Below are 11,771 nucleotides of genomic sequence, written 5' to 3'. Positions count from 1 at the left end.
GGGGGAGGGCAGTGCCGCCATCTTTGTCTTCCCTCGTCGCCTCACACTTCTAGGGTCCAGCTGGGAAACGGGGTGGTGGGCGGGTGGGGGCACAACAGCGCGGCCTCCCCTGCCTGGAGAGCATTTCCTGGTTCCCACCACTCCCCACCCTTGGCCCTACGGCAAGGGGCCGTCCTTGGTCGCAAACGCGCGACCCTCCACAGCACCGCTCCTACTTGCCTTCCTCCTGACCTGGCTCTCCCCTCAGTCACAGCTACCCAGCCTGCCCGCTTCTCCAGACCCCGAAGCCTCTTGCCTGTGCAAACAGGTGAAACCATGGCAGCTGGTCCTGGAGCCGCCGGCCTGACCCAGCTCTTGCAAGCTCTCCCCTGGGTGCCCGGGGCAGGGAGGAGCTATGGGGAGGTAGCTGGTGCCTTGCACAGAGCCTGTGTTCGGATGAGGGTCTGTAAGAGTAATGAGGAGTTAATGACCTGTGCAAACAGGTGAAACCATGGCAGCTGGTCCTGGAGCCGCCGGCCTGACCCAGCTCTTGCAAGCTCTCCCCTGGGTGCCCGGGGCAGGGAGGAGCTATGGGGAGGTAGCTGGTGCCTTGCACAGAGCCTGTGTTCGGATGAGGGTCTGTAAGAGTAATGAGGAGTTAATGATGTCTGTAGGGTCTGAAGCTGTGATCAACCTACTGGGCACAATAGGGACCTGTAAGGAGTCGCAGTCATGACGGTATGGCTGTGTCCTTGACTACCTCCAGAAGACACATTACTGATAATGGAAACAGCCTGTACTGCAGCGTCACAGTGTGAGATGTTTCAACTGTGACCCAGGAGCATCATAGCGGCATCAAACAGGCTCAGTGCTTGACACCAGTGGTGAACTTCTGTCGCTCTCTGATGGAGAAACTCTTCTGAATTCTAACGCTTGCTGGAATCGCGTTGCTCCAGGGGCGAGAGTCACTCCCCCATACTGTGACCCACCACAGTGAACTGACTCTACTGCAGGGCCAAGTTGCAGCAGATAAACAGCAGACAGCACTGCCTTAGCTGCTCCACTCTTCCGCAAAAACATACCTCTCAACCGGAGAGGTTTCTACACAGTTTTCTTCATTAGTTGCCCAGAAAGGGGGTGGCTGCATAGACCAGGCTTCGAGAAAATCAATACCCGAGTATGGCTGGGAATACTGCTCGCTGGTGCCTCGCATTCCCTCCAGCAGTCAGAGTCTACCAGGCCTAATGCAGACCACAAACATTCCCCTTCAGTCAAGGACTCAGCAGTCAAACGAAGCAAAGTCAAACTGCGCTGTGAGCAGTGGGACGCCTTGCTGGAACAGTTGGAGAAAGCAGAATGAATGAATGTTCTTAGGGAGTCATTTTTATACTGGTAATTGAAAACTCTCTGCTCAGTTCAGCATATCAGTCTCCTAAATTACACAATACATTTTCAGAACAGCCTGCAAAGCTTGAAAGAAACCAGTGTAGAAGCTTACAGCCCTGTTTCTCCTGCCTAGTTCAAACTCATCCTGGCAAAATAGGCTCCGCATCACAGCAGTTGAAAGGTAACCTTTGGGACCCATCACAGAGAAGAAATGAGAGCTATGCAGCTCACAACCTCCCCTCCAGGTGAGGCATTAGAAAGGAAATCAGAACATGAATTCTTATAGGTTTGGAAAATCCAGTGCATTGCTTTTTCTTAGGACTCCGTGGAGGAGGAGCAGGAAAGCAGACCGCAAGCACTGGGGAACTATGTGGAGGGAGAGAGGCCACAGTACCATTTACAGGTTCTTTCCTACAACTGTCAGAGGTGGGTGTCTGATTACAAAAGGTGAAAAGCAAGAGACAGCTTTTTTTTGGTAGAACAGATTTGTAAAATGCACTCAATAATCAATCGCTGCTGCTGCTGTTAGAGAGGGCAGGGTCTTCCTGTGAATTACTGGGATTTCTTCACGACAAGCCACCAGAAAGCAGTGTAATTTCTAGGCAGTGGCTGCTAGGCTTGCAGTTCTTCTGGCTATGGCGTGGGTCTTGAGGAAGAGGACCCTGTGCAGGAGTGATGTGGACCCCTTGCACAAACCTCTGTGGTTGGTGGGACAACGGGCCATGGCCAGGAAAATCCATTGCCACTTAACTGCAATCTGAAAAGGAGAGAGCATCAGGCATGCAGACCTGAAGCATGACACACAGCCCATCCTTGCAAGCCAGACCCACCTCTGGGGAGCAGTGGAATGAACCCATCAAAGGTGGTGGCATTGTCCAGCCAGCCACGCAAGCACAGCACAGGGTGACCCCTCCAGGGTCTCCAGGCCTTGGCTGCCACATGTCCCCAGGGCACAGGGAGTTTCACCTCTGAGAACTTGTACCCACAAGCAACATCCTCTGAGCGGTACATGCTGAGAGCTGGTCCCAGGGAGCTTGTTAACAGCGTAGAGCTCTGGACAGAGCTTGTAGATATGTGGTAGTTACCAAATTTATCTGGCACCCCTGACCTCTGCTTAATACCAGTTTTCAGGCACAAGCCTTGTTTGGGGTAACCCTGAGATCTTGCTGTAAATGCTTACCCTGGTAATATGTGCACCATCATTCACAGGTCTTGGACCCTCTCCCCCATCACCTTGGACCCTCTCCCCCACTCCAGCAGCCAGTAGGATTTGGGCTGTCTTTGCTTTGGGTCACACAGATGACCTCTGGGTCTTGGGTGGGAAGGATGTGTTTTCTAGTGAATTCTGACTCCTGTGACTTGCATCCCAAGTCACTTCTGGTAGGAGGCTCCATCAGCAGGGACCTCATGGGAAGGGAAAAATTCCTCACAGAAATCATCAGTGATAGGTGATGTGGGATAGAGCTCCAAGTGGAGAAGGTTGCACTGGGATGCAGCCCTGGACCCTCCCTCAGCAGCAGGACTGTCATCCTATAAGCCAAAGCCAGATTGTTGAAATCTTCTCCAGGTCCCTCATGTCTTCTCTAGCAATGCTACTTACCCCTCTGAAAGAGCAGCCCAGCGTCTTACAAGACTGCATGTCTCCCCCAGCACTGCCTGGCAAACCACCCCCAATGCAGGATGCATGGCAAAATTTGGATGGCTCACAAAATTAATTTTGCTGCATCTAATTCTAAGAAGTGCTGCAGGCTACTGCAGTGGAATTGCTGCCTGTGGAGGATCAAGTTAGACTCCACCTGGCAAGGTGCTGGGGTGTTGGCTGGGCTGCACTGGCCTGGTGGTAAGAAAGGCTGGTTTTGCTTAAGAACTGGGAGTTAGAGATATCCCGTGTACTTAGCAAAGGATAATTTAACCTCTGTGTCCTTGCAAAGGAGAAGGAGACTTGCAAGGGTGAACATTGGGACATGCAAAGCTGTTACGCTCCGCTGACTTGGAACAGCATTGATCAGTTTGTGCTAGCTGCAGATCTGGTGAGGAAACTTTAAGTACAGCAGATTGATTGCTACCAAGGGACAAATTCCCCATAGCTGGTTGGATTCAAGCACTGAAGTACTGACATATTGATCTATTTATGGTGATTTATTAGTAATAGCCCTGTACCCCAAATTCTCTTGTGCAGTTATACAAGTAAAAAAGCATGCTATTGCTAGCTTAATTGATTTCTTCCAGAGGATATATAGAGGATATACCTTTATATAAAGCCCCACATTGTGAGCATATGCTGCACTCAGTAGACAGGAAAATAAAAGTGATCACAGGGCAAAATGTATCCCATAACCAGCCTCAGCATGCTGGCTCCCAGGCTTTGGGTTTGCAGGCAGCAGGCAGGTCTGGGGTGCTGTCAGGGCCCGCAGAGCAGTTCCTGCTCTGGGACAGGGACCAGTTCCTTCCCTGCTCTGGGACAGGGACCAGCTCCTTCCCTGCTCCAGCAGCCCAGAGCAGGGGAAGGATCCCTGCAGGGAGATGAGGGAAATCTGGTGAGTGCAGAGCTGTTGGTGTTGGATGCAGGCACTGCTTGGGCAGCCCACAGTGGGTTGGCGGGAGCAGAGGCACTTAATGACCACAGGGAAGCCCTCATGTCCCCAGTGCATGGATCCCTAATGGGTCTTCTGCCCTTTGTCATGCACACTGCTTGGTGTCCCCCTGCCTGAGGAAAGCTGCTCTCTCATCCCTGCCATGACGCTGCACAAGGTCGTGGAGGTGAAGACCTCATGCCCTAATTTCACTTGTTTGGGAAGGAGAACAGGACTTATGAGAAGGAGAGGCCTCAGTGAGGGGCTGAACCACAGATCTGCACCCTGTGGACATTTCCCAGTGGACGTCTCCCTCCCTTGAGCTCCATCCACAAACCTTGCTTGCCTCAGAGATGGTCGCAGGGAGTCACAAGGGTTTAAATGAGCTGCCCACGTGGGAAGAGTTGAGGTAGGATGTGAATGTCCTGCAGCCCAAGAGGTCTTGCCATCCCAGGCTGTGCTCAACAGCTACAGACCCATCTAGGTACCTCATGTGATGTACTTTTCTTTTGGTTTTCCCTAATTTCCTGTTGAATTTCAGTGATGTGAATGAGCTTCTGATGCCTGAAATAGCCACTGACATGTTAAGCTCAAAAAATGCTGTGATGCTTTAAGTTGGTTTCTCTCCCCTTGCTCCAGGCACGTGCCTGTTGCACTCCTTGTCCCAGAGCTCTCCAGCCCTGCAGAAGGTGGGAGAGACAAATAGATGCTGGCTCTTTACGCACCACAGTCTGGGGCCAATGTGATAGTTTAAATGGAAATTTTTGGCAGTTTAAGTTAATAAGCCAAGCTATGAGTGGTTGAAAAAGTGGCATGCCTCTGCTCCAGGGATTAACCTGCAGCAGAATTTGGATAGTGGGGCTGTTGGAGTGTTAAATCATCCCCACGTGAACCACCGCCATTCCGCTGGAAGCAGCCCCAGGCACACACCATGCATCAGCTGCAAGTGGTGCACATTTGTATCATTTTATTTGCAACTAATGAAATAGCTAGAAACATTTATTGTGTATAAATTATATATGAGCACCCATCATACAAATAAACTCTTTCCTGTCTCAGCTTTCCATTTCCTCCTTAATCAGAAAGTCTTTTCTATTTGGGACAGATTCAGGAGTCTTTGCTGGTTCCCATCCCCTGGGCCTGTTTTGGTTAACTAGCTAGGCAAGCTACTCTCCAGGTCTCTACAAAACCCGTACACACTGTTAGAGTAAGCGCCTATTTTAATGTATTTAATTGAGAAGCAGCAGGGGAAGGAGAGGAGTTTCTCTCCAGCTCTTGTCTAGACTTAACCTTCTTTCACTTTGAAAAGCTGGCAGATTCCCCATAGGCTGAGACAAAATAATAGTGAAAACCAGAAGTAATCTGACACTTGTAATTACAGGCCTACCAGCTCCTTATTGACCTCAGACAGAATAAGGAAATGGCACATACAAGGATCATATAAAAACAAGGGAAGACTTCTAGTAAATGCCAAGTCTCATGTGTTTATGGAAAATAATCCTTAAAGCTGGGTTGGTAACTTCTGGAGGTGTAAATTATAGGTTTGGGTTATGGATTTGGCTGATAAATGTAAAAGCTGTTGACGTAATATGGCTCCAGCAAGGAATGTGATAACAGTCTTACACTGTGTTTTGATTTTTAAAAAACTGGAATGATACCAAATTAACAAATTTTGTAGTAATTGGACTGAAAATTGACTGGCTAGAAAGTGTCAAAATGTTAAAGTTGGTACAAGCACGTAATGTGTTTTTGAAACAGCCCAATGGTAAGTTACTCAACACGAGCCACACTTCTTGTCTGGCAGCTCTGTCCGCGGAAGAAGTGACTCCGGCAAAGGCTTGACTCACGATGTAAGAGCAGCTGAATGTGAGCTCCCAGCGCAACGCTGCAGTCAGAAAGGCTAATTCCATTCTCGGATGTATAAGCAGGGAATGTGGAGCAGGTGTAATGAGATTATATTGCAGGAGATTATATTGCGTCTGCTTATTCCATGGATGTGATTACTAATGTGAAAGAATTCCCAGTTTTGACATCTACAATTCAAGGAGGAAGTTAACAAGTTGGAGAGGCTTCCTGCAAGAGCTCTAAGGACTGTTAAGGGGTTCGAAGACATCTTATGGAGGAGGAGACCTTAGGACTGATACGATCAAAGCCTAAACATACCTATGTAGGATTAAATTTTTGCTCCTCTACTAGCTGCTCTTCCCAACAATGGCACAAGAAAAAACAGTCTAGAGATATCTGAGGTATACATTTTATAATGGAGAAAGTAGTTAAGTACTTGAGCAGTTTACTTAGGGTGGTGGCAGCTTCCCAACCATCAGCAGTTTTTGAATCAAGATAAGATGTTTAACAAAGCAACAATGATTAATGTGACAGAGTCTTTTGTCCTGTGATCATCACGAAAGCAGACCAGTCTGGAAATTAGTCTAGTGCAACAAGATACCGCTGTCAGATGGTACCAGCCTGCAATGCTTCTGCTACAACTGCTCCCAAAATTATAGCCCATAGCTATACTCCTTCTTGCCTTCTATGTTGTTTTTCTTCATTTAGAGGCTCAGCTTCCTCAGCTGAGGAAGCCCCTGCTTCTAGATCCAGCAATGACTTAGGACCTTTCTGCTATGGGGTCTGTGTCTTGGATTGCTCCCTGTGCTCCTTCGGGGTGGCCTCTCGTGGTTGGTTTTTTTTGCTTTGGGGAAAACCCTGAAGCGGGTGGACACAGGTCAGAACTCGGTGCCTGTCCTCTACGAGTGGGGTTCAGCATCACTTCCCGTCTCAGCGTGGGGGAACAAATCCGGAGAAGCACGGGCAGGGGTGCTCCAGGCAAGGTCCACCACTTTTGGACAGCACTCCAGGAATGTCGCCTGAAAATGTGGGATAACGTGGAAAAGCAATAGGCCTCAGGGGCACAATGAAATCCTTAACTGAGCTACTCCCTCCGTGTCTGGTAGGCAGCAATGTTAGGAGGAGTTAGCTGAGGTGGTTACGGATTTATGGGGCCACAGAGCCCCAGGGAGCTCACACCTGAGTCCATTGGTGCAGCGGGCTGGTAGCTCCTTGCCCCATCCGAGATCTTCTGTTACTGCTCTAGGGTGTTTGACATACAGGCCAGATTCAGAGGGGAGGGAGTGGTTTGCTATACAGTTATGAAAGGCTGTTTGTTTTCTCTGCAGCTGCTTAAATCTGACCTAAATGCCTTCCAGGTTATGCAGCCTGGTGCCTTCTTTGAAAACCTAGAAGGTCACTGACTGCTGGGTCTTCCTCCCCCAACCGAACCAGGGCGTGTACGGAGCCATAACTGCACTGGCAATGAGCGGGAACTGCCCTCCCTTTTTTCCCCTCGTCTGCCTTTGGAGTTTGGCAATAATAAACATACAAGGTCTTGCTAGACTTGTCTCCTCACAGAAATAACTGTGCATATTATAAAAGCCTGAAGCAGAACATTGGGTACATTTTAATCTCAGCTTTTTGGGCCTATGTGATTGTGGGGAAAGGAGCTGGTTTGTGCCCACCTGCCCTGCTTTGCACAGGGAATCCCCTTCCTTGAAAGCAGCCTGAACAGACACCAGCAAAGCATCCCTCTGTCCCACTGGGCTACCTCTGCCCAGCTGCTGCTCGCTGCAGCTCAGCTCTGGGCCGCTGCACCCCGCAGCAGCCACCCTGCAAAGCCCAGCCTCCCGATGGCAACTCCTGTGCCCAGTCTCAGCAGCACATAGGCTCGCTCAGCTTCCCAGCTTCTCCTCCCACCCCTGCTGCCTGCAGGCATGTCGGGTTACACATTGCCCGATGGTGCTGGGAGAATGCGCCCATGTTCCCCCCTGCTTCGTGAACCTCGGGCCCAGCTGAGGAACGTGCAGGAACCCTGTGCTGGGCTGGCAGCACAGGCTGAAGCACGAGCACGGTGTCCGCTGCAGCTGTGGGGGAAAGCCAGAACAGCAGAGGGTGTTGCAGACCGGAATGAAGGCGCATCGGCAGCAGCGTGTGGGGTGCCCATTGCACCACTAGTTATGGCTCCCCACCCTCGAGCCTGCCCATGCTGCTCGCTCCTGCCCACTGCAACACGCAGCATCACTCGGTAAGGGAGCGCACCAGCTCCATGCCGGAGGCTGGCAGCCTGCAAGCAGCGGCGCACGGCTCCCCGCAGCTGTGTTAGGTCACTCTGCTCTGGGCAGCCCCTGTACCTTTGCTTTCCTGGAAAGCAGTTTCTCTTTGTTACTGAGAAGAGCCTTGCTCTTGGAGGGGAAGGAGGAGCCTGGCCACCGCTTCACACAAAGGGGCCACTACTTGTGCTAATTTTTCTCATAAGAGTCGAACTAATACAGCCTCAGCTCGCTCTAAACCACAGAAAGGTGTTTTTGTTTGGGTTTTTTTTTCTGGGGGGAGGGGAGGAAGGGGGCTGGGGGATTTTTGTGTGTTGGTTTTGTCCTCCTGGCTTTCTCTTTTTGTGGAGGGGGTGGGGTTTCTTTTTCTTTCTTTTTTTTTCTTTTCTTCTTCTTTTCTTTTTCTTCTTTTCTTCTTCTTCTTCTTTTCTTCTTCTTCTTCTTCTTCTGCTTCTTGATGCTTTGCTGTTAGCATCTCCTAAAAGGAGGCTTTTAGAAAGTTATGAGAGGGACCACCTAGAAAGGGGAGGAAGGGTCAAAAGGGAAAACCACCTAAGACTGTATGCAGTCAAACGTACATTTTGTACTGTTTGCAGGGTGGACTCACAGCACATCAGGAGATCATGGCAGTCATTTCCTACCCACCCCCCCAACATCCATCCATCCTCCTCTCTGTACAAAATCTCATGCACTGCCTGCATCATCTCTCATGCCAAGGTACCCAGGCCTGCCCCATGCTGTCTTCTCTCCCTTTCCTTCCCATCTGACCACCTGGCAGGAACCCCCCAGGTTATGTCTGGGCCACTCGGATCGCTCCATCGCCAGGGCAGGCTGAGTGCAGTGTGTTCCACCTCCCACTCACATCCCATCCACAAAGCCAGTCTGCGCACTGTCGGGCGACAGCACATTTGGGTCTGGCTGGGGGCCCAGTAAGGCACTGAGCCCCTAAATAATCGGTCACCCATCATCTGGAGATGATGCTCCAGCCCCAGCTGAGCTTCCACTCACAGGTTTGCTGGCTGAAGGGCAAAGCAGTACTGACACATCTAATGCGGTCACCCATCTTCCAACCCCCAGCACACCCCCATGCCCTCTACGTTCTTCTCATTTCACTTTTCTGCACCTCTCTTCCTTTCTTCTCCTGATTTTCAGTGCTTCGTTCTCTCCACCTCTGTTCTTTTCCTTTCTAAGCCACATTACTTTCTCCCTTCCTTCAGGGCAATGCATGCCTTTTGCTTTCTCAGAAAACCATCTTTATCCAGCAGTTTGCAGTGACCTGCCCCAAAATACCTTTCTTCTTCCCACACATCCCAAACTGACGGGGGCAAATAGGCAGCTTGTGGCTCTTTTTACCTTGTGCAGGCCATACGGAGTCCGCATGCTGAGAAAGAGAGAAGCTGTTAGGGTGTTACTGGCTCTTGGGCTGTTGGATATCAACATCTTTTAACTTACCAAAGATTTGGGGGTTGCTGAAGACCAAGCAGAGAAATGCCACAAAGCAGAACTATGATTCAAAGGTAGAATGAACTCAGACCTACTACCCTCAGCAGCTGGACTTCAAACAAAACTCTCTGGAAATGGTTCAATCCATCAGCAGCCCTATCAGTTAATGCTTTCATGTTTAATGTTTTTTACAGTTTTAGTATCAGGGATAGTGAGGGTATACATATCCTTAGGCAGAGGAAAAAACAAGGGGTAGGGTAAAACTTGTAAATCATAAGAACAAATCCTGGCCTTTTCTAGGGAGCTATTCCTCTCCACGCTGTCATCAGCTTCCTTGGCACCTCAGAAACCCTGTCTTTAGGATGGTTCCAGCTTTCTCCAGAGATGCACCAGCGGGCAGTGTTCAAAGCGGGTTGCACACGGCAGGACCATTAGCCTGTCTGCATCCTCACTGTCATTACCCAGAGCCTTTCAGGCGGGTATCTGTGTGCTGAAAGCAGCTGGGGGAAAAAAGTATCAATCCAGCGGTGAGAGAGTGGGGAGCCTCTGGGTTCTAGGAATTTGCTTGTATTCTGTTTTTCTTAAGAAAACTCAGTAAATGCAGGGCTTGTTTTTCACCTTAAACACTTCCAGGCTTGGTTTCAGGCTAGCAGGGAAGAAATGTAGCACTAGCAAAGCTGGTACTTGAGCATGGTTTGCTTGCTGTCTCCTCTTTTGTGTCACAGGACACAAAGCTACTTCAGCATCCTTGTGTTTTCCACCTATAGTGAAGCCACCTCAGAGGTACCTCGATCCCGAACACGTTTTGGTCCTTGTGAGTTAAGTCTGAGCTTTGGAAAATTGTGGTCAGTGGTGCCATCGTGACATGTCTCACCAGCTTTTATTGCTGAAGAGGATTGCTGCAATATGCTTCAGCAGCTGCTGCGAGGTCACGGTTTCAAGTGGATGAGAGAGAGAAGAGCGAGACCCACAAACAATCTCCACGCAGTGAGGCTGGTTGTTACTTTTCACAGGCAAAGACGGAGAGGAAGAATAAAAGGCAGAAGTAGACCGGTCCATTTAATGTTAAGGCAAGGTGGCTGGTAGAGTCTATGAAGTCACCCAATAAATGCTATAAATATCCACAGAGGGAAACGGACTCCCTACTAGGCAACTGTAAAGCAAACCACAGGATATTTTTGAAGCTGCCATCCAAAAATATAAAGAAAAGTGTGACAAGCCTACTTATAAACCAAAAATGGAACAGATGAGCGCTTTGCCTCTGCTGTGATTTAGGGCTCCAGTGGCAGGTCCTCCCACTGAAGCCTCCCCGAAAAAGAATTAAGCGCTTTGCCCAGGCTCTTACGAAGTTCAGAAATTCTTCTGTGGTCAGCAGCATCTTCATGCTTGGTTGAAAGAAAAAACAAGGACTGATGTCTCAATACTCAGTGGAACTTCTGGCAAGGCTGCAGATCAGATTCAGTGGTGTGTTTCTCACTGCTTCGTGCTCCCTAGCAATGCAAAGCAGCTGTAAAGCTCTTTTAGTCAGCTGCTCAACCCGGAGTTACAGCTGCTTTGCATCACTAGACTGGTGCAGAGCAGCCAGAGCATGTCTGTGTTCGGTGTTTGGATACAGCTTTTTCAACAGGGCAATTCACCTGGCATGCACGCACCGGGGAACACGTGCAGCAGTCTCGGTGGGGTCTGGATGTGGTGAAAGTATATAGGTGAAGGAGAGCTCCGACGGTGCAATCAAGTCATAGTCTAATTGCAGGTTAGGCCTTTAACAACTGTGGGGTTTGTACTGAATTGCGAAGTTTATCTTTTTTCCTATTACGTCTATTCTCTTTAAGCAATACTTATGGTATGCACCATGTGCTGCGCTACTGACATTTTACATCATAAAATTTTTGCACGTTTTCCCATTTTTTCCATGTTTTCCAGTATTTTCATTCAACCCACCAAGGCAACAGCGTGCGTTTTTAGGCACGCTCCTCAAGTGTGCGTTACACTGCCGCACACTCTGCGCTGCCAGGGCGCCGAGAGGAGCTGGGAGAACTCCAGTAAGTGAAGGTAAAGGCCGGGACAGCCTCCCCGTTTTCCGCTGATGTAAAGGCCCCTCGTTTGCTGGCTCTGCTGCCCCGGCCCTATGCATAGCCCCCCGCCCCGGTGTTTCACCGCTCTGCGGCCCCAGCCCTGGGCATAGCACCCCCCTCTCCGGTGCTTGCGAGCTCCGATGCCCCAGCCCAGTGTTGGAGGGCAGCAGACGGTAACTGGGAGGAGGGGCAGAGCCCCGGTCCCCCGCTGCCGC

Source organism: Aptenodytes forsteri, unplaced genomic scaffold, assembly GCF_000699145.1.
Source record: "Aptenodytes forsteri isolate BGI_AS27 unplaced genomic scaffold, ASM69914v1 Scaffold284, whole genome shotgun sequence".
NCBI lineage: Eukaryota > Metazoa > Chordata > Aves > Sphenisciformes > Spheniscidae > Aptenodytes > Aptenodytes forsteri.
The sequence above is the reverse complement of the archived record's forward strand: the minus strand, read 5'-3'. Positions refer to the sequence as shown.